The following is a 24,556-nucleotide window of genomic DNA, read 5'->3' on the forward strand; positions in this document are numbered from 1 at the left end:
AGGGTGGGTGGACGATAGAGAAGGGTTCCTTTGAAGGACTGCCCGGGAGATGGGAGGATGATTGTGACCATTTCTGCCCTCTTTGAATGGCAGAGTAGCAGTAAGTTTTTAGGCTCATCTACTCCCAAGGGAGGCAGAAGCCATTAGACACCAGAGGTTTTTTTTATTTTTGTTTTGGGGGTGGTCTCAAGGGCAAGGGTTGCTCCCCTTTTACGGGGGTGAATATTTAATTTATACTCTTAGGCCCACCTACCCCTTAGTTTGGATGGTGGTTTGGTGCATTGTTTGCATATGTGATTGTAATGTTTTTTTCTCCTTTTTATTCTTGTGTAAAGCTTTTGATTCCTGTTTGTGGGTTCGACAGTGGTTGTCGTGCAGTTTTGCGTACCTGCAGTTTTTGGGTAAGTACAATATTTGTGTTGTATTTGCTCCAAATGAGTAATATTGTAATGTAGGAATGAATTGTTTTGTAAGTGGTCTCATAGTGGCAGCATATTTAGTTAGTGTTTTGAGCAAGAAAATCTTTGTGATGTGTTTTGCATTGTCTAATGTAATTTTTTTACTCTTTTTTTAGTGGGTTATTGTTGATCCATACTGTGTCTGTGCAGAGTATGTGGTGTGAGTGAGTGGTATAATTTTGCAGTGTATAGGTATTTTTGAAAAAGGAGAGTTTTGGTCATTGCATACTTTACATAGTGTTTGTGGTTGTTGACTTGTGTGACAAGTTACCTTTATTAGTAATCATTATGGCTAGCCGCAGAATGACTGCTCAGCAGGTCATTCAGCTAAAATTGAGGTTTGCAGGGGATTCTGGGTAAGGAAATGTTGGGGGATCCATGCAAGCCATATCTCATTGGAAGCCCCGGGGTGTCTACTTTTCAGAAGTGTGGGTTTTGTAGGTTTCCCTAGATGGCCGTCGAGCAGGGGGACAAAAACCCAGGTGACCCCCATGCAAAAGCAGGTGTTTTTGACCTAGGCAATTTTAAACTCAAGACCTATTTGGTCCCTGCAGTTTAATGTCTTCCTAGTTTCTCCTCTCCTCCTTTTCTTCCGTTTCCCTGTGTAGGTGATGATTTTGTCTTTTAGTCAAGTAGGAATGCATCCTAGCGCAGAGACGCACTGTTCTAGTGTATTCAGGCGCTTAATAAATGTTTTTATTATTAGTATTAAAGTCGCCACACTACGTTTTGTGCCTTTGCCTTTCGCGGGTACATGGGCCTCCCACACAAGTGAGGCACCATTTTTATCGGGAGACCTGGGGGAATGCTGGGTGGTAGGAAATGTGTGTGAGCCCAGTGATGCCACGCTTTCCCACACAAAAATGTGTGAAAAAACAGATTTTTTCAGCTAAAATTGCAGGGGATTCTGGGTAAGGAAACGTTGGGAGATCCACGCAAGCCATACCTCCTTGGAAGCCCCCGGGTGTCTACTTTCCAAAAATGTATTGGTTTGGTAGGTTTTCCTAGGTGCCGGCAGAGCTAGGGTTCATAAACTACAGCTAGTCACTTTGCCAAAAAAGGGTCATTTTTCACTGCGAAATTGAGGTGTGACCACTTTGCGTTTTCCACTGTTTCCTGTTGCAGGCACTAGGCTGACCCACACAAGTGGGGTACCATTTTTCTCAGAAGACTTTGGGGAACGCAGGGTGGAAGGAAAATTGTGGATCCCCACACATCCCAGAACTTTCCACCACAGAAATGTGGAGAAAATGTGTTTTTTGGCTATTTTTTAGGTTTGCAAGGGATTCTGGGTAACAGAACCTGGTGGGAGGCAGTCAAGTCACCCCATCCTGGATTCCCCTGGGTGTCTAGTTTTTAAAAATGTATAGGTTTGCTAGGTTTCCCTAGGTGTCGGCAGAGCTAGGGTTAAAAAACTACAGCTAGGCACTTTGCCAAAAAAGGGTAATTTTTCACTGCGAGATTGAGGTGTGACCATGTTGCGTTTTGTGCCGTTTCCTGTCGTAGGCACTAGGCCGACCCACATAATTGGGGTACCATTTTTCTCAGAAGGCTTTGGGGAACACAGGGTGGAAGAAAATGTGTGGATCCACGCAGATTCCAGAACTTTCCACCACAGAAATGGGGCGAAAATGTGTTTTTTTTGTCAATGTTTTAGGTTTGCAAGGGATTCTGGGTAACAGAACCTGGTTGGAGGCAGTCAAGTCACCCCATCCTGGATTTCCCTGGGTGTCTAGTTTTTAAAAATGTATAGGTTTGCTAGGTTTCCCTAGGTGCCTGCAGAGCTAGGGTTAAAAAACTACAGCTAGGCACTTTGCAAAAAAAGGGCAATTTTTCACTGCAAAATTGAGGTGCTACCACGTTGCGTTTTGTGTGGTTTCCTGTCGCAGGCACTAAGTCAACCCACACAAGTGAGGTACCATTTTTCTCAGAAGTCTTTGGGAAACGCCAGGTGCAGGGAAATGTGTGGATCCACGCAGATTCCAGAACTTTCCACCACAGAAATGTGGGGAAAATGTTATTTATTGGCCATTTTCTAGGTTTGCAAGGGATTATGGGTAACAGAACCTGGTGGGAGGCAGTCAAGTCACCCCATCCTGGATTCCCCTGGGTGTCTAGTTTTCAAAAATGTATAGGTATGGGGTACCATTTTTCTTGGAAGACTTTGGGGAATGCGGGGTGGGTGGAAATTTGTGGATCCATGCAGATTCCAGAACTTTCTACCACATAAATATAGGAAAATTGTGCTTTTTTGCACACTTTTTTAGGTTTGCAAGAGATTCTGGGTAACAGAACCTGGTGGGAGGCAGTCAAGTCACCCCATCATGGATTCCCCAGGGTGTCTACTTTTCAAAAATGTATAGGTTTGCTAGGTTTCCCTAGGTGCCGGCAGAGCTAGGATGCAAAAACTAAAGCTAGGCACTTTGCCAAATAAGGATCATTTTTCACAGCGAAATTGAGGTGTGACCACGTTGCATTTTGCGCCGTTTCCTGACGCGGGCACAAGGCCTACCCAGACAAGTGAGGTACCATTTTTATCTGGAGACTTAGGGTAATTCAGATTTGTAAATCAACTGTTATTAACTATTGAGTTTTCATGCATTTCTCCCTTCCAAATGAAAGACATTGTGTAAAAAAAAAGTCATTTTAAAAAATGACCAATAGTTCTCATGCTAGTATGAGTAATCCCAATTTTGAAAATGTGCAAATATATACTGTTTCTAAACTCTATAATTTGTACCCAATTAATAAAAACACAGGTGTCTTTCATACCGATTTTTCCATGTATACATTTTCCCAGAATAATTGCTCTATACCCGGTACATAATAAAATATCATTGCAAGTTACTGCTCAGTTTTTGGCTCTGGGTTCGTCGTGTTCTTGGTGAACCTACAAGTCCTATATATCCCCACAACCAGAAAGGTCTAACGGATGTAATGGTATATTGCTTTCAAAGAGCTGTCATAATTATAAGAAGATACAAGTGAAAACGTTGAGACAAAAGGCTGTTTTTTCAACTAATTTTCAATTTTTCCAATATTTAACTGTTAGTTTCTATAAAGAAACCTTCATGGATTTAGACAAATGACCCCTTTCTGAATTCAGAGTTTTGTCTACTTTTCTAATATGTATAGCTTGCCAGGATCCATGATTGCTTTCATACTCATTTTTGCCATTAACTGGAAGGAGATTGAAAGCACTAAAAATAGCAAAAATAGGCTATGTCCCAGAAAAAAGCCAAAACTGTCAGAAACATGTTGGTTCTCTGACAAAAGACTGTCATTCCCTAAAAGCTGGGAAAATGGTGATTTCAACCCCACACACCCTTTTTTGATAACAGTTGTAGGGAAAAACCCAGAGACTTTCATTTCCAGCCCGTTTTTCCCATTTTTCTGAAAAAAACAAAAATGTTACTGTATTTTGCTTCATTTCCGGGACCTCTCCAAGGGAATCTACAAACCCTGGGTACCCTTAGAATCCCCATGATGTTGGAAGAAAAGGACGCAAAATTGGCGTTATTACCTTACGTGGTCAAACAGTTACAGGGGCATAAGCACGCACTACCGCAAATAGCCCAAAAAAGGCTTAGCACAGGAGGGGAAAAGGCCTAGCAGCAAAGGGTTTAAAACGCGGACAGGTCAGCAAATTTCTCCCGGATGAACAAAGACAATGACTAGGCACATAAGTCTTCAATCGGTCTTTTTAATAGCTGGGTGCCGCCTAAGCATGGGCGTAAAATCCGCTCCGATCGCGGATTTTTCGGATTTTCGGCAAATTCGCAATCCGCGAACGCTCGCGAATTTGTCGAAAATCCGTGAATCCGCTCGCGGCGGATTTTTTGCTTGGTTGCGGCGCGCGGCGTGGTGCACGGCGTTCACTTTCCGTCATTTTAGCGTTTGCCGAGTTGTTTTTCTTTGCGAGTGACGCGCCATTTTAGATCTTGCTGCGTGTTCCCGCGGGAGTTTGTCGCCCGCGAATACGTACTCGCGGCTTGCCACCTTGCACAGCACACCTCGCGAGAGTTCGCAATTGCGAACACGTAGTTGCGGCGGAAAGGAACAATCTCGCACTTGCGAAATAGAGATTTTGCAATTTCGCACAAGAAAATCACCAGCAAACAGGATAAACCTTCAGAAAATTATGATTTTTATCAGAATCACTCCTCAGGTTGACATTTGCATGGCCTTTTTTTTTGCAAGGAGTCCATTTTGGGGGGGGGGAGGAAGGAAGTGCCCCACAGTCTCCAACTTCCTGTTCCTGGCCAGCAGGCTCCTCCCAGTGCTTTGTCCATCTCCTGGTCACTTTCATTTGGATCTGGAGCTGGAAGGATTACTTTTTGTGGGTGCTGCTGGATATTTGGATTTGAGGCCTTTTTGACTGTCTTTGGATCACTTTTGGATTAGAAATCAACTTTCACAAGTAAGTTTGTTTGGGGCATTACAGTTGCTGCAAGTACAATTTTGGAACTTTTTCAGAAAATTAAATAAATTATATTGTGGGTAGCCACAGTATCCAGTAGGACCAGGGTTGGTTATGGGTGCATGATACAACTGTTTTGTTGAATTTAAACACCATTGAGGCCATGGATGGGCTGGGATTATGCAGATTTTATTGTTTTTTGTCGTTTTTTTGGGCCTGCTGGTGTGGCCCTTTGCCAAGGGGTGGTGAGTGTTGCATGGGCCTAGTCTTTCTGTGGGGTGTCTTCTTGAATTTAAACATAATTGAGGCCATGGATGGGCTGGGATTGTGCTTATTTTATTGTTTTTTGTCGTTTTTGGGGGGCTGCTGGTGTGGCCTTTTGCTTGCCCAGGGGTGGTGGTGGTGCATGGACTGAGTGTGCCTGTGGTGTGGTCTCACTCTCTTTGATGTAAACATCATGGATGGCATTGGATTGTGGTGATTTCTGGCTGTTTTTCTGTTTTTTGTGGGTGTACTACTGTTGATGTGGACTGGCCATGTGGGTGGTGGTGGTGGCCATCTTGAGTGCTGGCTGGTACAGGCAACATGTGCTTGGGGTGTAAGGGGGCCATTTTGAGGAGAGGCAGTGTCTGAGGCCTGCACTTATTTTGCCTACTTTTCATCCCTTATGCCCAGGGGTAGTGAGTCTTGCATGGGCCTAGTGTTTCTGAGGGGTGTCTTCTTGAATTTAAACACCATTGAGGCCATGGATGGGCTGGGATTGTGCAGATTTTATTGTTTTTTGTCGTTTTTTTGGGCCTGCTGGTGTGGCCCTTTGCCCAGGGGTGGTGAGTGAGTGTTGCATGGGCCTAGTCTTTCTGTGGGGTGTCTTCTTGAATTTAAACATAATTGAGGCCATGGATGGGCTGGGATTGTGCTTATTTTATTGTTTTTTGTCGTTTTTGGGAGGCTGCTGGTGTGGCCTTTTGCTTGCCCAGGGGTGGTGGTGGTGCATGGACTGAGTGTGCCTGTGGTGTGGTCTCACTCTCTTTGATGTAAACATCATGGATGGCATTGGATTGTGGTGATTTCTGGCTGTTTTTCCGTTTTTTGTGGGTGTACTACTGTTGATGTGGACTGGCCATGTGGGTGGTGGTGGTGGCCATCTTGAGTGCTGGCTGGTACAGGCAACATGTGCTTGGGGTGTAAGGGGGCCATTTTGAGGAGAGGCAGTGTCTGAGGCCTGCACTTATTTTGCCTACTTTTCATCCCTTATGCCCAGGGGTAGTGAGTGTTGCATGGGCCTAGTGTTTCTGAGGGGTGTCTTCTTGAATTTAAACACCATTGAGGCCATGGATGGGCTGGGATTGTGCAGATTTTATTGTTTTTTGTCGTTTTTTTGGGCCTGCTGGTGTGGCCCTTTGTCCAGGGGTGGTGAGTGAGTGTTGCATGGGCCTAGTCTTTCTGTGGGGTGTCTTCTTGAATTTAGACATAATTGAGGCCATGGATGGGCTGGGATTGTGCTTATTTTATTGTTTTTGTCGTTTTTGGGGGGCTGCTGGTGTGGCCTTTTGCTTGCCCAGGGGTGGTGGTGGTGCATGGACTGAGTGTGCCTGTGGTGTGGTCTCACTCTCTTTGATGTAAACATCATGGATGGCATTGGATTGTGGTGATTTCTGGCTGTTTTTCTGTTTTTTGTGGGTGTACTACTGTTGATGTGGACTGGCCATGTGGGTGGTGGTGGTGGCCATCTTGAGTGCTGGCTGGTACAGGCAACATGTGCTTGGGGTGTAAGGGGGCCATTTTGAGGAGAGGCAGTGTCTGAGGCCTGCACTTATTTTGCCTACTTTTCATCCCTTATGCCCAGGGGTAGTGAGTGTTGCATACTTGCATGTCCCTAGTCAATCTGTGGGGTGTCTTCAATGTAAACATCATGGATGGCATGGGATTGTGCTCATTTTTCTGTGTTTTGTCGATTTTTTGGGGTGTATAACTGAACTGATGTTCCTCTGTCTTCCATTGCTTTTAGGTGCACAAGAAGACTCAATAGAACCACCAGTGCCAGGAAGAAGTCCTGCAGCGGTGTGTGCAGCATAACGTCACGCGACGTCACGTCTGGACACAGAACCCTCTGCAACTCGTGCAACTGCTGCCTGCTGACCTGCTCTGAAGAAGATGGCCCCCAAAAAAGTAACCCGTAGCTCCTCTAGCAAGAAAGGTGCCAGTAAGGAGCAGAAGAAGCAAGTTACCAAGGACACTGGTGTGCCGCCCGCCCCTTTTTTTGGGAGTAAAAAGAAAAGTATGCCTGCAGCAGCTGCAGCGGGATCTGCTGGGGACCAAGCTGGCAGCAGCACCCCCGCTCCATTGGGCTCAGTGCCACCACCACCACCACGCCAACTTAAGTCCAAGCCCTTGAGTGCTGCAGAGGCAGCCAGTATACTTCTTCAATCACCATCGACCAGTGATGTTGGCTCATCGCAAGAAAGCAGCAGCAATGTCCCTCAATCAACACAGGTTGTTGTAGCTCATCTGACGAGTGTTGAACAACCACAGCCGCAACAACAATCACATGTGCAAGTACAAGCCCAAGTACATGTGGAAGGAGAGGCAGCGCAAGGAGATGCGCAAGCAGAGGTGCATGGAGGGTCACAACAAGTGCCCACAATAGTTGTTCCTCCCGAAGTAGGGGCACATCAGGAAATCGACAATCAAGGCGAGGTATCATTTGAGGAAGCCACTCCTCTTGATGATCCTTCATTGTCTTCCACACCCCTAGCAAGAAAGAGATCAAGGGTGGTGTCTACATCCTCTTCAAGCACACCTCCTTCTGATGATACGGATCAAACTTGGGAACAAACAAAGGTAGTTAAGCGTAAAAGGAAGCTCGTCCAAAGTCTCAGAGTTATGGAGTGTGATGAGTCTCAACAAGAAGTGGCGGATACTGCTGCTGATGAAGACTCTGCCAACGACGACCCAGTCATCATAAAGGTCACTGCAGCCCCAGCGGGCATGCAGCAAACAGACATTTTGACCCTAGCCCGAAGAGCTGCTGAGCGTGATGATGATGTTGTCGATGAGGAGGCAGTGGAAACACCACAATCATTGGAGTTAAGTAGTACACCAACTCGTCCCGCTTCCATATTTCTTTCGGGCAAGAAGAGACCTCCGTCAACCTCGACCTTAATTAGTGGCGGTGAAAGTGCAAAACGTACAAAAGTTGGGCAATCCACATCCTCCACTTCATCTGGCATTAGCTTCATGACCACCACCACCAGTATCGCCGCCTCCTCCATGTCCCACAGACACTTCAAGTCCCCAGTTTGGGACTTCTTTACTGTTTGTCCAAAAAATCCAAAGTTTGCCATTTGTACCATTTGTAAGCTAGCAGTTAGTCGTGGTAAGCCAGGTACCAACTATGGTACCGGAGGCCAGAGAGGTCATCTTAGGAGACAGCACACTGTCAAATGGTTTGCGCACCTAGATGCGATCAAGAAAGGCCAAATTCAAGGAAACGTTGATGTTTCATCTGATGATGACGAGCAGGAAGAAGACGTGTCAAACACTTCCCTTACACCCAGTACCCCTGTCAGCAGCACACCCAATGTGAGGCACACTAAGAGTGTTGGAGCGAGTGAGACACCAACGCACAAAAGTTCACCAGCGAGCAAAATTGGGTCAACGAAGTCATTATCAGCCCGTAAATGCTTGGTCCAGGGCAACATTAGAACAATGCTTACTTCAGACGTGCCATATGACGCGTCTGTATAACACTAAGCTGGCTAAAATGCTAGCTGTGGACCTTCTACCTTTTTCTTTTGTAGAAGCGGTAGGTTTTCTTGAATTAGTGGCAACGCTCTGCCCCAAATGGAAGGTTCCGAGCCGGTTCTATTTTGCCAGAGTTGCGGTTCCAGCACTACATGAAGATGTGCTGCAGGCGATTGGGGCAGCTTTGCAGAAGAGTGCTGTTCACACAATACATCTGACAACAGACATGTGGACCAGTGGCGCAGGCGCTGATTACATGTGCATCACTGGACACTGGGTCTCTTTTTCAGGTGTTTTAGCAAAGCTAAACGCAGGTGTTGACCCGGACAAAGTTTTCAAAGCTGCTCGGAAGCATGCAACACTAGCCATGTTTGGCTTGGAGAAAAGTCACACAGCAGAAAACCTTTTGGAAGAGTTTAACAAAAAGGTCTTGAAAATGCTATCCCCCCTAAAACTCAAGATTGGTTATGTTTCCACGGATAATGGCGCCAATGTAGTTAAGGCCATGCAGATAGGTGACCATGTTAGAGTGCCGTGTTTGGCGCACTGTATCAACCTGGTAGTTCAAAAATTCTTGAGTGATAAAGACAGTACAGCGTTTGAGGTAATGGCCACCTGCCGCAAAATGTGCAACCATTTCAGCCATTCTTTTAAGGCCCGGAAGCATCTGCGGAGACTGCTATTTATACGTGGAATGCCAGTGAAAGCACTCATCCAGGAGGTGGCAACACGTTGGAACTCAACCTTCTACATGCTTGAGCGTCTGTATGAGCAGTATACGGTACTCGATCACTATTTTTTCACAGAGGGTACATCTCAGAAGGAGGACCTGCGGATGAGTGCGGCGCAATGGGACATAGTTAAAAGCCTGACAGACATGCTTCGTCCTTTTGAGTTCTTCACGCGTGCAGTCAGCCAGGAGGACTGTAATTTGTGAAAAGCTATCCCATTGTTGTGCATGCTGGAGCACCAACTGATGGCGGTGTCTTCTGAGTTTGAAAAAGATGAAAAAAAAAAGACCATTTCATTTTGTCTGAGAAATTATTAGAGCGCCTACGTGGTGATGAACGTCTTCAAAAGATCAAGTCAGATCAGCATTACATTTGTGCTACTATTCTGGATCCACGCTACAAAAAGGCGCTGGCAGGCGAAGCATTCTTTCCTTTTGCTGATGCAGATGTTCAAAAGTACAAACATTGGTTAGCCTGGTCAGCCAAGAGGTTTGAAAAAGAACGGCAGGTTATTGAAGGAGAAGCCAGTACATCAGCATCAGCATCAGCAGGCCATCCCCAGTCACAAGAATCCACTTCTGCACCTGTGGCTGGGGCACAAGTGACCTCTCAGCCGTTAAAGACACCGGCAACTGGATCATCTGCACCACACACAACAAAAACAGTGGCTGTTGTAGAGGATTGGCTAAGTTTGCTTGGGTATGGTTCTCGAAAAAATGTCACAGCCACGGCAAAAAGTAAGCAAAGTGGAGGAACCGTTGCTGACCTTGAGTCGATGGTGCAGGACTATCTGAATGACTCAACAGTGGTCTTTCTTAATGATGAGCCATTGCAGTATTGGCATGGCAAAAAACAATTGTGGCCACAGCTCTTCAACCTGGCTATAAACTATTTGTCTTGCCCACTCGCAAGTGTGTCTTCTGAACGTGTTTTCAGTGCTGCTGGTGGCATTGTAACTCCCAAACGGAGCCGCCTCTCGCCCAAAAATGTGGAGCGGCTGACAATGATCAAGATGAATCAGCACCTCATACCACCAGATTACAAAGTACGAGAAAGCACGCCGCATGAAGACGAGGAGGACGGCAACGTAGATGAGGGGATTTGTTCTCTGTTCGGTGTCACTGACCTCATCCAGCCTGAATTCGCAGAGTATGATGACGAAATCTTGTTCTTATTCCCTGACACCGAGCCCTGAAAATGAGACAATCAATCAAGAACTTTCTTTTTCGTCCTTATTCACTTTTATTCCTGTGTGCTTTGTGTCTCTCTTTCTTTGTTTTGCACAGTTAATTTAATTCAAACTTTAATCACCTAATCCCAAAAACAAGACCATCATCAGAACTGTCTTCACTTGTTTGCTTATTGATTTGAAGGTGCCGCAGTCTACATTCCTCAGGTTCACAAGTTCTGAAGAACATGCTCCTCTATCCTCCTCCTCCAGACTGCGATTTCCCTCCAAGCAGAGTGCTGGATTACGCCCAATGAAGAAAGACTCAGCACTTGTGGGGGTGTTGTACTTCTTTGCGGGTGAGTTGACGGATTTGGGCCCATTGCAGTGAAGCTCTACTAATGGACAAAAGTGTTTTGGACCAAATATGAGGTGGAAATTTCTTGCCGTTTTTGCTGACTTGCTTGCCTTTGAGGTGCTCTTTGGCGGGGTTCCGGGTGTTTGTGGGTAATTTTTGGTGTCTGTCGAAGCACTGATGCGACATTCTAATCTTGATTGCATTTGCTTTTCAGGAAATCCGTGGTGGAAAACAGGAGTTATGATGATTGATGATGATGACCTAGCTGAACAGCGCCGCATTTGGACCGAAGGCCGAGAGATATTGTAAGTATGAGATTTAGCTTTTTCGCTGTTTGGGGGTGTTGTCGGGTGCTTTTTTGCGGGTGGGTTGGCGGGTCTTGCCTGGGGCATTCCTGGGAAGGTCTCATACCGGATAGAAGTGCTTTGGACAAAATCCATAAGGAACAGCCTTTTTTTTGCTATTTCTTCTGACATCTTGCTCAATGTAGCGTTTTGGGGGGCTTCCTGCTGTTCGTGGGTGGGTTGCGGCCGGGGTCTCTGTCTTGTCGAAGCACTGCTGCGACAGTCTAATCTTGATTGCATTTGCTTTTCAGGAAATCCGTGGTGGAAAACAGGAGTTATGATGATTGATGATGATGATGACCTAGCTGTACAGCGCCGCGTTTCGACCGAAGGCCGAGAGACATTGTAAGTATGAGATTTAGCTTTTTCGCTGTTTGGGGGTGTTGTCGGGTGCTTTTTTGCGGGTGGGTTGGCGGGTCTTGCCTGGGGCATTCCTGGGAAGGTCTAATACCGGATAGAAGTGTTTTGGACAAAATCCATAAGGAACAGCCTTTTTTTTGCTATTTCTTCTGACATCTTGCTCAATGTAGCGTTTTGGGGGGCTTCCTGCTGTTCGTGGGTGGGTTGCGGCCGGGGTCTCTGTCGAAGCACTGCTGCGACAGTCTAATCTTGATTGCATTTGCTTTTCAGGAAATCCGTGGTGGAAAACAGGAGTTATGATGATTGATGATGATGATGACCTAGCTGCACAGCGCCGCGTTTGGACCGAAGGCCGAGAGACATTGTAAGTATGAGATTTAGCTTTTTCGCTGTTTGGGGGTGTTGTCGGGTGTTTTTTTGCGGGTGGGTTGGCGGGTCTTGCCTGGGGTTTGAATACAATCCACGGTCTGTATTTGGGCCTACTGTTACTTTCAAAGTACGTTTTGTAACCATTTTTCTGCTAGGCATCGTTTTTGGAGATCTGATTGGGGTTCTTCTACATTTTTGCGACTGGCTTTAGTAAGGGTCTTGGTGGGAGCATTGCTGGGAAGGTCAAATTTTGTTCTAAAACACAGTTTAGAGTACACCTACCTTGAGGGGAAAGATCCGCTATAATATTTTGGCCATACTTATTTATCCTTAAAAAGGTGACTCAGACAGAGCACGCAATTTCAAAAATATTGTACTGTCTATTAGGGAAATCAAAGTGTCACTTTTTGAACCACACAGCGTACATACCTTTTATTTATTTATCAGTGGTATTGTAATAGCACTTCCTGTTTTCCGTTCAATAATTACAGGCCGGGTCTCAGTCAACATCCGCCAGGCAGGCAGTGGACAGGGTGTCTTCTGTCAGTGGTCACCACATTGATGGACGAAGCGTCAGCTGGAATGGAGGAGTGCCGCCAATAAGAGGAATTGTTTGCTGCATGCAACTTACTTACCAAATTCAACAGGACAACTCCAACAACATACGCAATACAGATACAGTATCCATTGTTGTCTTTTATTCTATGAGTGTGACTGCATGTGCTTACCTTTACTTTGTAACCAAAGATTGTCTGTATCTTCAATTATTGTTTGTCCATGCTCTGCTTTTTTTTTCTTCTCTCAACAAAACCTACCCAAAAAGAAACCCCCATTCCCATCCATTTTACAAACCCTAACCCTCTTCCCCCGGGCTGTGTTGTTTTGCTTGATGTCTGACTAAAATGACATCAATAATTCCACACACTTGCTGGGGAGGATAAGGTCATAGCAACAGGCTGGTGAAGGAATACGAGGATATGTTCTAGACTTACTCAGCTTCAGTACTATATCTTCTAGTAGTAGTAGCCAATGTCAAATAAATTCAACGCAAGTACTAGTTATACTTGCAAGCAAATACTTTACCATTTGTTAGGCTACATTATGGCACTGTTCTAGTGTACTGTCACCTGCTATTTTCTCGATCGTACCGTAACCGTTGTAATGCTACAGTAAGGACAAACAAGGTTTCGTTTTCTTTTTTTCCATAGGCATGCAACTGCCACTGTGTCACACCACTAGTACCACCGCAATGAGGAAATGTCACCCGCCCAGGATTGACAACGTTAATCCCCATTTCACCTGGAGCCAGCCCTGGGCCTAGCCCTAATTTCTAACACAAATTACAGGTAAGATAAGCGTTTGGTGGGAGGTAGTATAATGGAGTATTATTTCGGAGTAGACAAGAGATTGACGGTTGTACTACTAAAGTCCTACGACTGTTCAGGAAAACAAAGTTACTGTTACACCCCCGCCCCCCACCCACCAGACTGAAAAGCAGTAAAAAACAGGTATGGTCAGATAAAGTTTAAAAATATATTTATTTAGCCCTAACAAAATAATCTCCCTCACCCACCCTAACCCCAACGATTGTCTTTGAAACGTCCCAAAACGATCCCAACTCCCAAATCCCACCCCCCAAAAGTCTATAAAAAAAGGGCAAGGGACACTCCACTACTGGAGGGTGCTGGTGCTGGTGCATGATGCGGCATGGGCATCATACTCCTTGCGGAGGGTGGCAAGCTCGGAGCGGAGGCCCTTAACCAAGTTCTTATACTTCAGGACCTCCTGCTCCAGGTTGGACATGCGGACTCGTAGGCGGCGTTGGCGTTCCTTGCAGCTCCTGTGGGGGGCAGCTGGTATTTCGGTTGCTTGGCGGTGGCGGTCGTCTTTCTTAGCCCGGCTCGGTCGCGCTGGCTTAGTCACGGAGGAGGATGCAGTGGTCACAGTCGAGGATGTCGTTGTTGCCCCGCTCGACTGCGTGTCCTCCTCCTCCTCCAGGGCCACCAGCCGCCGATATTCGGCGACAGTGGCCTCCAGCCTCCGTTGCCGGGCCAATCTAGCCTGCTCCCTCCTTGTTGTTGATTTGGAAGGAGCAACTATATGAAGAAAGAAAGACATAGTCTGTAACCAATGCTCCTTATTAATAACACAAAGTGATTGAGCCGAAAGTTGGGTCACAGAGTACAAGTAGCAAATTGAAAGCACAGTACATAACTATTGAGGACAGTATCTATGTAACCTCCCACTTCTGCATCCTTGCTCTAACATGACTTTAGGTGCTTCGCTTAATATTGAGTGAACAGTGATACACCCACACATGAATGACGTACTACAAGTAAACTAAAGTTATTAAGAGAGGTACGGAGTGTCCACCGTAATAACCAGATATATGCTGTGATTGCAAACGCAGTACAAAGTACTGCTACTATTCATGGTAGTATTGGACACATTTACAATTTCTTTTCCTTGCCTTCCCTGCACTGGAACGGACGTGCGGGTGCGGTGGTACATGCTCTTCAAGGTAACACTTACTTCACCTGGCGACCATCTACTCTCTCTAGATACACATGTGCTATCTAAGAGTCAGAGAATACCATGCTCCAGGCATCTATTCAGTCAAAGTATACGCACACATACAGTTTCTGTTTCACCCACCCAGGCTGCTGTCCTTCCACCCATCCTTGCTTCATCATTGACCCAGCCATGCACCATACCATATTCTTTCCTTCCCAGCCACCTCGGGGGCCAAGCAAACACATATCGTTCTTCTTTGCCAGCCATCATACAAGTTCGCGTCCCACTTACTTACACCCTTCTTTCCCTTTTCGTTCATCCCATCCATCACGTTCGTCTAAGAACTTATTGGGATTCTTCTCACCAAAAACTTCACAGCTAAGTCAAAGTACATTTCGAGGAGGCTACTACCTGGTTGATTTGTAATTGTAATACACCCGTGCAGAAAGCACACTATGCAGTCTTCAATCTCAATAAGTAAGGAATATATAGCTTACCTGTTTCCGCCACCACCGTTTGATCCCCCACAGGACCGTCCGCCGGCTCTTGCACCGCCTCCTCCCCAGAGGCCTCCGAGTCCTCGCCCAACACAGCCACCTCCGCGCTGGCCCCGTCACCAGATGTTACACCTACAAAGTACATTTAAGAATGTTAGAATACACCACTCACTACTATATAATATTTGGTCTAGGAGAAATGTTAAAAAAACAGAATACAATGTAATAATTTGTGACTGTCTACTCCATAGTAAAAATGTCCCATTTTCCAGGGAAGGCTGTTGTCTTGCTGCACTTTTATGCACAACTGATGAATGCTTGCTTTTGATTTTTAACACGCACCACTTTTTCTCCTAACAGACAGAAGCTTGACTCCTAAGAACACGACCAGGATCAAGTTCAAACCAGGTGAGAGCTCGGCTCGACCACAAGAAATGTGTCCAATTAATCGTCAGCACTAACCACTTTTCCGTTTTCAGTTAAATAGTTTTATGACAAAGTAGATTTTAATAAATGTGTTTACTTTTAATAAAGCTTTTAAACTTAAATAGACTCTGTGGTTTTTGTTCCTCCAGACTAGAGTGGATGAGCTAAAGGTTTTGGAATTTTTGCAAGCATGAGTGCCTCTGACACTTCTTGACTGTGCTGTGACTCCGTACTACTCTCTTGTCCGACGTACGATAATCTAGAGATCATTGGGGATCTATCGGTGACTTCGGGAGCTGAATGACTCTGCCACACTATCTAGTCAGTAAGGAGACAGTGCATAGAGCTATTGCTGAATAGAATGGGAGTCCAATGGAATTGCCAAATGTCCAATCTTAGTTAGCTACACAGACAGACTAATAAGAATAGTCTAGTAATACCACAGGGAGTCATATTCGAGGCAGGATAAGAATTTAGATCCAGTCTACAAGAAGATCAAAGACGATTTAGAAAAAATCGAATGAGGAACGCTAGGAAAAAATAGGTACTCTTTATTAAAATGTAAACTTACTGGGGCCAGCAAAGGAGCCCTCGCCTGCCCGATCCTGGCCTGCATCCTCAGCACCCTCCTCCTGTGTCCTCCTCTTGCCCTTGGGGGGAGCTGATGTACAACATGAAAGAAAGAAAGACCAGAAAACATGGATGAGATTTTTCAACCAAATCAAACATTTCAAAAGAACAATAACTAAATATTTTGGAGAAATAGCAAATAGATAGACAACTATTCCACGGGATCTATCTCATGTGGTATACTACGTTATTCGTATTGCCTGATTTGCGGAACGTTGACTTAGAAAGTTCCTATGTAACTCAATAAACAGACTACTAAAGAGGTTTGCCTAGGCCTGGCACTGCAGGCAGTAGTCCGCAGCACGCGAAGTGACAGACAAAGTCCATCCTGCTTGCAGATCAGTGAATACTCAAACTATCAATCCACCCACCACCGCCACTATTTCTTCTTATAGCCATGTGTCTAAAGGAAGGACTGGACTTCAGTCTGTTGGGGCTGATTTAGAAGTCCCTTGCGGCTCATTTTCCTCCATTGTTGCGTGCCTTTTGTGACGCAGCGGCAGAACAAAAGACTCGCCATGGTGTTGGTGCGGCGTATATATTAAAAAAAAACACATATGGGCATATGGGCGATGCATCACGTTGTAAAGCCCTGCGCCATCAGGGGGCGTTCCGGCGCAAGGGAGGGCGTACCTGCGCAGGAACGAATCCTAAAAGTGGCTGAGGGAAATCGACAAGATGTCAATCAGTCACTTTTAGGACAATGATGCATGACTCAAACCCTGCGCGCTTGAAGCCGACGTACGGCTTGATGCAGCATTGGGGAGATAGGGTACCCCAGAGCATTGCTGGAGCTGCGCCATCGTTGGCACGCAACTCCAGCAATGCGCTGCCTTTACGGCACAGATGCGTAAGGCTTCTGTGACGTTTTGGGCCAATGGGTGGTGGTGGCATGGCACACAATTACTGCCGCATCCCTGCTACTTTGCAGGGATGCGCCGGTAATTGAAAATATGACCCTTAGTGTCTAGCATTACGCAGTTCTTATCTTTACACTACACTCATACATAATTTCTCAGGCCAATGAAATGCTTCTGAACACAACATACAAAACAAAGAAGCATAGTAGGAAGCAAGGCTACTGAGAAGGAGAGCAGTGCACCTGAAATGCATAGAAGATTTTGAAATATAATTTACCTCAATGTAATCAGCAGCATTATTGCTCTTGGTAAAGAACAAAGATTTGCAAATAACAGAGCAGGATAAAACAGAGTAGTAAATGTACTACTACTACTACTCACCAGGCCCGGGGACCTCTACGCCGAGCGCGTCCAGCAAGTCCCGCTCCCGGTCCATGACATCGGTCCAGCGGTGGGTGGCCTGGTTATATGTGCGCCGGACCCCAGAGATCCCGGATGCCATAGCCAGTCGCGATCTTGCCGCCTCCCAGGATCGTCTTGGGGAGGCGGCGCTGGACGTGGAAGATCAGTGCCGCCACTTCTTCCGCGCTGAAGATCTCCCTCGGGACCACTTGCTCCCCCCTTAAACGCCCGCACGGGAGCCGGGCACGGGGTGCGGGACCCTTCCCCTTCTCAGGGTGCTTCCCGGCTCCCTTTACCATGGTCTGGGCAGAAATAGAGTTAAATGATAAACAAGAAATAGAATAGTGAAGAAGAAAAGAAAAGAGTTTAAAAAAGTAGTTTAAAAGTAACTAAAAGCTGCAGAAAACACAAAAATATAGAGCTAGAAAAATAGAGGGATAGATAATAAGTAAAATTAGATCAAAAAAACTTCAAACAAGCAAAGGATGGCAGAGATTGAGAGAGGATAGAGAAAGCATGCCCAGAACCATAGCAATGAATGAGAAACAAGATGGCCGCGCCCGTTCACAACCGCGTGGGTAAGTTCGCGCGAGATTTTCCTTGCGAGTACGCGCGAAATTGTACTAGCGAGCAGCACACTTTGCGAGATTACACATAGCGGCCGGAAACGGAATTACGTCACACCAACAAGATGGCCGCGCCCGTGTACGACCGATAGGGTAACTTGGCAAACGTATAGCTAGAAGCGCCTCGCGAACACGCGCAAGATCACGCGAACATACACGTCGCAAAAAAAACAATTTTGTATTCGCACGTATTCGCGGCTTCCGAAATCGATCTCGCACGGATTCGCGCCCCAAAAAACGCGCGAAATTGCAGAAAAAAACGATTTTAGCTAAACTGAAAGCAATGAGCAGGTGCAAAAGTTCAAACTTAACATTAGTAACATTCAAGGTAGTGCTTCCTGACGGGCCCCTCCAGAGTTTGCAACTATTCTATGACCCTGCTATGACCCAAACAGCAGGCTCATAGAATAGCTACAAGTAGACCATAAAGGTCCTGTGAAAATTTTTTTTCACTGCAACAAAAAGCAAATTACAGATAAGGAAGGAAGCAGGTGCCAGCCAGACTGGAACTTTCAAAATTACTGACACATTAATGAAACACAAATTAATTGATGGCAGTTGAAGAAGGGCAGGTGTGCTTGCTTTTTTCAACCACCATAATCTACAGTGGTAAATAAACCTAATGGGTGGCAGTGAGGATGTACCAGAGGGTGGCATGGGTGTCCCAGAGGGTGGCAGTGGTGAAACAGAGGGTGCTGTGAACCTGTGATGATAAACCAGACGTAGAAACAACATAGTCGCGGCCGTTGCGAGCCGAAAAGTAAGTTCGCAATTGCGAACTTGTCCCAAAATCGGCGCGAACGCGCGCCAACACAAAAAACGGGAAAATCCGCAAATCCGCTAGAGTTCGCGGATCTTCGCGGATTGCGAATCCGTAAATCCACAAGTTCGCGTACGCGAGATCCGCTAGATCCGCCCATGCTTAGTGCCGCCCCATACTGAGCTTTGTGTGCAATGCACAGGCCCTTAAACATGACCGTCTGCTTAATTGGGAGCCAATGTAACTGTTGTAGCAGTGGTGTGGCCCTAGTTCTTCTTGGCAGCTTAAAAATCAGTCTTGCCACATCATTTAATGTCACCTGAAGTTTCCCCAGGAGTTTCTCGTTGAGCCCAATATAGACTGAGTTGCCATTTTCCAAGTGTGACAAAGTGAATGCTGACACTATGGTACGCATAGTGGTAAATAACAGCAGGGGTACCAGTTTCCAAAATTGTTTCATCAAATCCATGCAGCTCCTCACAATCGCAGCTACCTGATTGTTCATTGTTTGCTTGGTATCTAACCTGATACCCAAGATCTACACGACCGGCACCGCCTTAAAAGCGCTGAACACTAGCGCTAGAGCCAGAACCTGCTTTCCTCCTGAGGCGAAATAGCCGGGAGTCTTGTTGCTTCATTTTTAAAAATTTTGTGTCACTCATACCTGTGTTTTTAAACGCACGCCGCTCTTGGCATTTAGGAGACTCTGGGGTATTCACGCGCTGCACAGCTGACTGAGCGCTGTTGCTGCATCTCACTTCCCCGATCCCTCTCGCCGCCATCGACCGCGAGACGCGAGGCCACGCCCCCTCGAGGCCACGCCCCCTAAACCCGCCTTAAAAGCGCTGAACACTAGCGCTAGAGCCAGAACCTGCTTTCCTCCTGAGGCGAAATAGCCGGGAGTCTTGTTGCTTCATTTTTAAAAATTTTGTGTCACTCATACCTGTGTTTTTAAACGCACGCCGCTCTTGGCATTTAGGAGACTCTGGGGTATTCACGCGCTGCACAGCTGACTGAGCGCTGTTGCTGCATCTCACTTCCCCGATCCCTCTCGCCGCCATCGACCGCGAGACGCGAGGCCACGCCCCCTCGAGGCCACGCCCCCTAAACCCCGATCCCCTTGATAAGCATGTGCTTTCACCGGACGCGCAGCGGACGGGCGCAGCGGGCGCGCCGTCAGCGCGCCGAAGGCGCGCCAAAGGCAAGCCCGTCTGGGCCCGTCCGGGCCCAGACGGCCTCAGGCCTAGACACTCTGCCCAACTCACGGGAACGTATCACTTACACCCGAGATGCACTGCTCGCCCGGAATCCTATAAAACATCTTCAGTGCAAATATATCCTCAAGGAAGACACCCCCTTCGAAGGCTGCAACCTTTGTAACATACCCGAGCACACAGAAGCTCCCCAAGGACTTCGCCTTGGCCTTCTGAACTGCAGATCCCTAGCAAAACACGCTCATGAAACATACCTGCTCATCCAGGACCGGATGTTAGACATTCTGTTTTTGACCGAAACATGGCTGACCCCACACACTGACTTTGACATGGTCAATGCTACACCCCCCGGCTACCAAATCTGCGGCCTTAATAGACCTATCGGGAGAGGTGGTGGCCTAGCCATAATTCACAAAAATCATCTCAAATGCAGAATAGAAGAGGGAACCATCAAAGATTGCGAAAATTGTAATTTCACCATTCAGATCTCGCCATCTATCTCCCTCTCGGGAGTTTTAGTGTACCGGCCGCCGGGCGCACTGGGAGAATTCTCCAGTACCCTGATGGATTACATCTCACTTAAAACGATTTCAGTTTCGAACTTCCTCCTCCTAGGGGATTTTAACCTTCACTTTTTGGATCCCGCGGACAATGCCGCATCCAACCTTCTCGCTGACCTAAACACGGCCGACCTCCACCTCCAAAACACTAAAGCCACCCACGAGAAAGGCCATCTCCTGGATCCTATTCTCACCAACGTTAAGAACTTAAAGACCCTGGACCCAACCCCTCTGCCTTGGACAGACCACATGCTGATCCCAATGCACTGGTCAATCAATCCCACCACTGTCACTAAACAGAAAACGAGGATACGCACCAGACGATGGTATAAGCTAATACCAGAGGAATGGGAATCCATGCTTCGGGAAACCATGAGTCCCCTGCCCACGGACCCCAACTCCGCTGACAGAGAATTTAACGACTGGCTAATTCTTCCCCTAGACAGTCTTGTTCCCCTTAACAGTACCCTAAGACACGTCAAACGGGCCACTCCCGCTCCCTGGTACACACCCGCTCTCAACACCCTCAAGAAAGAGTGCAAAAAGTCCGAACGTTCTTGGAGGAGAAACAAGTTGTCACCAGAGAAAAATGCGTACCAGTTATCCATGAAAGCATACAAACGTGCCCTCCACGAAGCAAAAAGTGCCTTCTACGAGGAAAAAATAAAGGGCTCCTCTTGCTCAGCTAAGGAGACATTCTCCATCCTTAAAGAGCTCCTCCATGTCCCCGACCCCCCACAGACACCTATGGACCCCAAAGCAGCGGAGGAAAAATGTGTAAAGCTGGCCGTCTTCTTTGACGAAAAAATCAAAAGAATCATCACCTCCCTTCCTGTCACTAAACCCGACATCATAAAATCCAAGGACCCATCGCCAACCACCAATAAGCCACATCTAGCGGCACTCGGTCCAGTCACAGAAGTGGAAGTGATGGCTGCACTCATTTCAACCAAGAGCGGAGCCCCCAGTGACCCAGTGCCTGTACGGTTCGTCAAAACCATCCCTCAGGCCATAGTTCCTCAACTGACAGCCCTTATTAACACCTCACTGGCACTGGGAGAAGTCCCCTCGAACTGGAAAGAGGCTATCATCAAAGGACTCCTTAAAAAACCATCGCTAGACCCTGCCGACCTATCCAACTATAGACCCATCTCACTCCTCCCTTGGATAGGCAAGGTGGCAGAAAAACTAGCAAATAAAAAATTATCACACTTTCTGGAGTCAAACCATCTCCTAAACGACTCCCAGACGGGCTTCAGACCAGGTCAGGGCACGGACACCGCCCTCCTGGCTGCAGTAGAAAAGACCAGGGAAATTATCGATACAGGAGGATCAGTGGCAGTGGTCCTCCTGGACCTGAGTGCGGCCTTCGACACGGTCAGTCACCAGGTCCTGACTCACCGTCTCGATAATATCGGGGTAAAAGACAGGGCACTGAAATGGCTCTCATCCTTTCTCTCCCGACGCTCCTTCCAAGTATGGGAAGGTGAAAGCCGCTCCCCCTCCATTCCCCTCCAGTGTGGCGTGCCTCAGGGCTCATCCCTGAGCCCCACGCTGTTTAACGTGTATATGGCCCCACTGGAGGAACTGGTGTCACCCTATGGAGTATCCATAGTCAGCTACGCCGACGACACTCAGTTGGTGGTAACGCTCTCCCACCCCAGGCTAGAGCCCTCTAATCTCCACGACTGCCTAACCAGTGTACATCAGTGGATGAGCAACTCTGCCTTGAAACTAAATGGCTCCAAGACAGAGATTCTGCTCCTAGGGCATAACACCACGAGCCTTCCCCCGAACATCTGGCCCGCCTGCATGGGTGAACCCCCCACCCCCAAGACTGAGGTCAAGAGCCTCGGAGTATGGCTAGAGACTGATCTCTCCTTTAGGACTCAGGCAAGAAAGACAGCCGGCATCTGCTACGGACTACTGAGATCATGCAGGAAGGTACTCCCCCTACTACCTTTCCAATCGCGCCTCCTGCTGATCCAAGGCCTAATTTTATCGAGGCTGGATTACTGTAATGCCATATACCTAGGATCCCCAGAAGCATCACTCCAAACTCTTCAAAAAGCCCAAAATGCCGCAGCCCGACTCCTCACAAACACCCCGGCGAGAACATCTGCCAAGCCCGCCCTGAGGACGCTGCATTGGCTCCCTATTAGGGAAAGAGTAACCTTCAAGGCCCTATGTCTGGCCCACAAGGTACTGCACAATGCTGGCCCCCCTATTCTTCGGAACTGGATCACTCCCTACCGACCCACAAGAGCGCTCCGCTCCGAACATGGGAACTTCATCACGGTCCCTAAGGTGAAGAAGGCCCGGTTCGGTGGCCGCCGCTTCTCGGTCAATACGGGAAAAAAATGGAACACACTGCCCCTGAGCCTCAGAACAGAACCAAACCTTCTAAAATTTAGGAAGGCCCTCAAAACACTACTCTTTCCCTGAGCCATCCATCCCACTCCTGACTATCTTCCACTGGTGGTAATAGGTTCAGCGCTGGGATACCCCTGGAGGTGACTACGCGCTTTAGAAATCTATAAAATAAAATAAATAAAATAAATATCAGAGTGGTGCCAATCTCTTGTGGCTAGAAAATGCTGGACCAGTGGTTAGCCCTTGTGCCAAGGGCAAGCACCCCAGTCTTTTCTGGGTTTACCCTTAGCGAACTGTAGGTCATCTAGTTCATAGTGAACTGGAGGATGTTCTGTACATTCAGCTGTGCCTCGGCAGAATTGTCAATGCACACAATTAGCTGGGTGTCGTTGGCATAATTAAACACCTGACAGTCCAGTTTTGCCAATGCTTCTACCAATGGCTGAAGATAGATATTAAAAAGCAACTGTGACAATGCCGAGCCCTGCGGTACCCCACATGGTAAGGCGCCATACATGGATATACAGTCACCCAGTTGGACTTTTTGGGACTGCTGCTCCAGGAAGGAAATATTCCATTTGAGAGCTTTCCCAGTAACTCCCAGCCATAAAACACGGGTCACCAGCTGTGCATGGTTTACCGTGTGGAATGCGGCTGTGAGGTCCAATAGGATCATTGCAGAGGGGTCTTTCTTATCAGCTGTGAGCCTTAGCTTATCCAGCACTGAGAGCATCACCAGCTCAGTGCTGTTGTGAGCCCTAAATCCAGCTTGTCAGTCATGTAGGAACTGGTGATCTTCCAGGAAGGACGAGAACACTTGGAGCACATGTTGTTTAAAACCTTTGGCCAAAAAAGGGAGGCTTAGGATAGGTTGAAAGTGTTTTAGATTCTTAGTGTTTGCATCTGGTTTCTTTAACAGTGGGATCACCATAGCGTCTTTAAATTTGTATGGAACCTTCCCTGTAGCCAAGGACAGGTTTATTAAGAACAGCACTTCCGGCCCTGTTACCAGAAGGCCAATTTTAAACAGGACAACGGTCTTCTGGTGACCCCGATTTGACTTTAGCCATGATGTGGGCTAGGTCATTAGGGTCTAGGGCAAGAAAGACCAAAAGTGTACCCCCCTGAAAATCTGGTAGATCTAATACTGAAAAGGGACAGGGGCTTAAACGGGAGCTGCCTATTTCCCTACTATAATAATAGCATGGACCTTAAAAAGGAAGAATTCCTGAATTTTCTTACAGTCATCCTGATTGGTGATTGCCTTGTGTTCTTTCTTATGACTCAGCTCTTTCAATACACTAAAAGTCTCTTTTTGATTGTTTGTGGCCTCCTTGATCTTTGATTCATAGTATACGGCTTTAGTTGTAATAATTAGAGCTTTAGAGGAGGCTAATTTTAGTTTATATTTCTCATGAGCCTCTGAGTCATATAACTTCCGCCAATGACTTTCACATTGATGAAGGGCCAGTTTTTCCCTTCTCTGTTCTTTCGAGTACCACAGAGCACCCTTAGTTCTATTCATTATTCGTTCCCCCCGAACAGGGGCCACAATATCCATTGCTGCCCTCAGCCAGTGAGTACATTTCTCATACTCCTGGTCCGGGTCACTAGACTGTGTCCCTGGGTGGTCTGTCTCACATAGTGCTGCTCTTAGACTGGTGTCCTCTATCTTATGCCAGCTCTGTACAGTCCTCCAAACTGGAGGTAGGGGAACTGGTTTAATTTGTACCGGAATTTCA

General features: G+C 46.9%; 1 long non-coding RNA gene across 1 annotated transcript in view; it reads left to right on the plus strand.

The window, feature by feature from the left end:
- Nucleotides 1–348: 348 nt before the first annotated feature.
- The window catches only part of LOC144761376 (uncharacterized), a 205,572-nt gene continuing 181,364 nt past the window's right edge, over nt 349–24,556 (plus strand). The window contains exon 1 of the long non-coding RNA XR_013595694.1: nt 349–401. This is a non-coding gene — a long non-coding RNA (uncharacterized LOC144761376). The remainder of the gene's footprint in view (nt 402–24,556) is intronic.

The sequence above is a fragment of the Lissotriton helveticus genome, chromosome 6, assembly GCF_964261635.1.
Source record: "Lissotriton helveticus chromosome 6, aLisHel1.1, whole genome shotgun sequence".
Taxonomy (NCBI): Eukaryota; Metazoa; Chordata; class Amphibia; order Caudata; family Salamandridae; genus Lissotriton; species Lissotriton helveticus.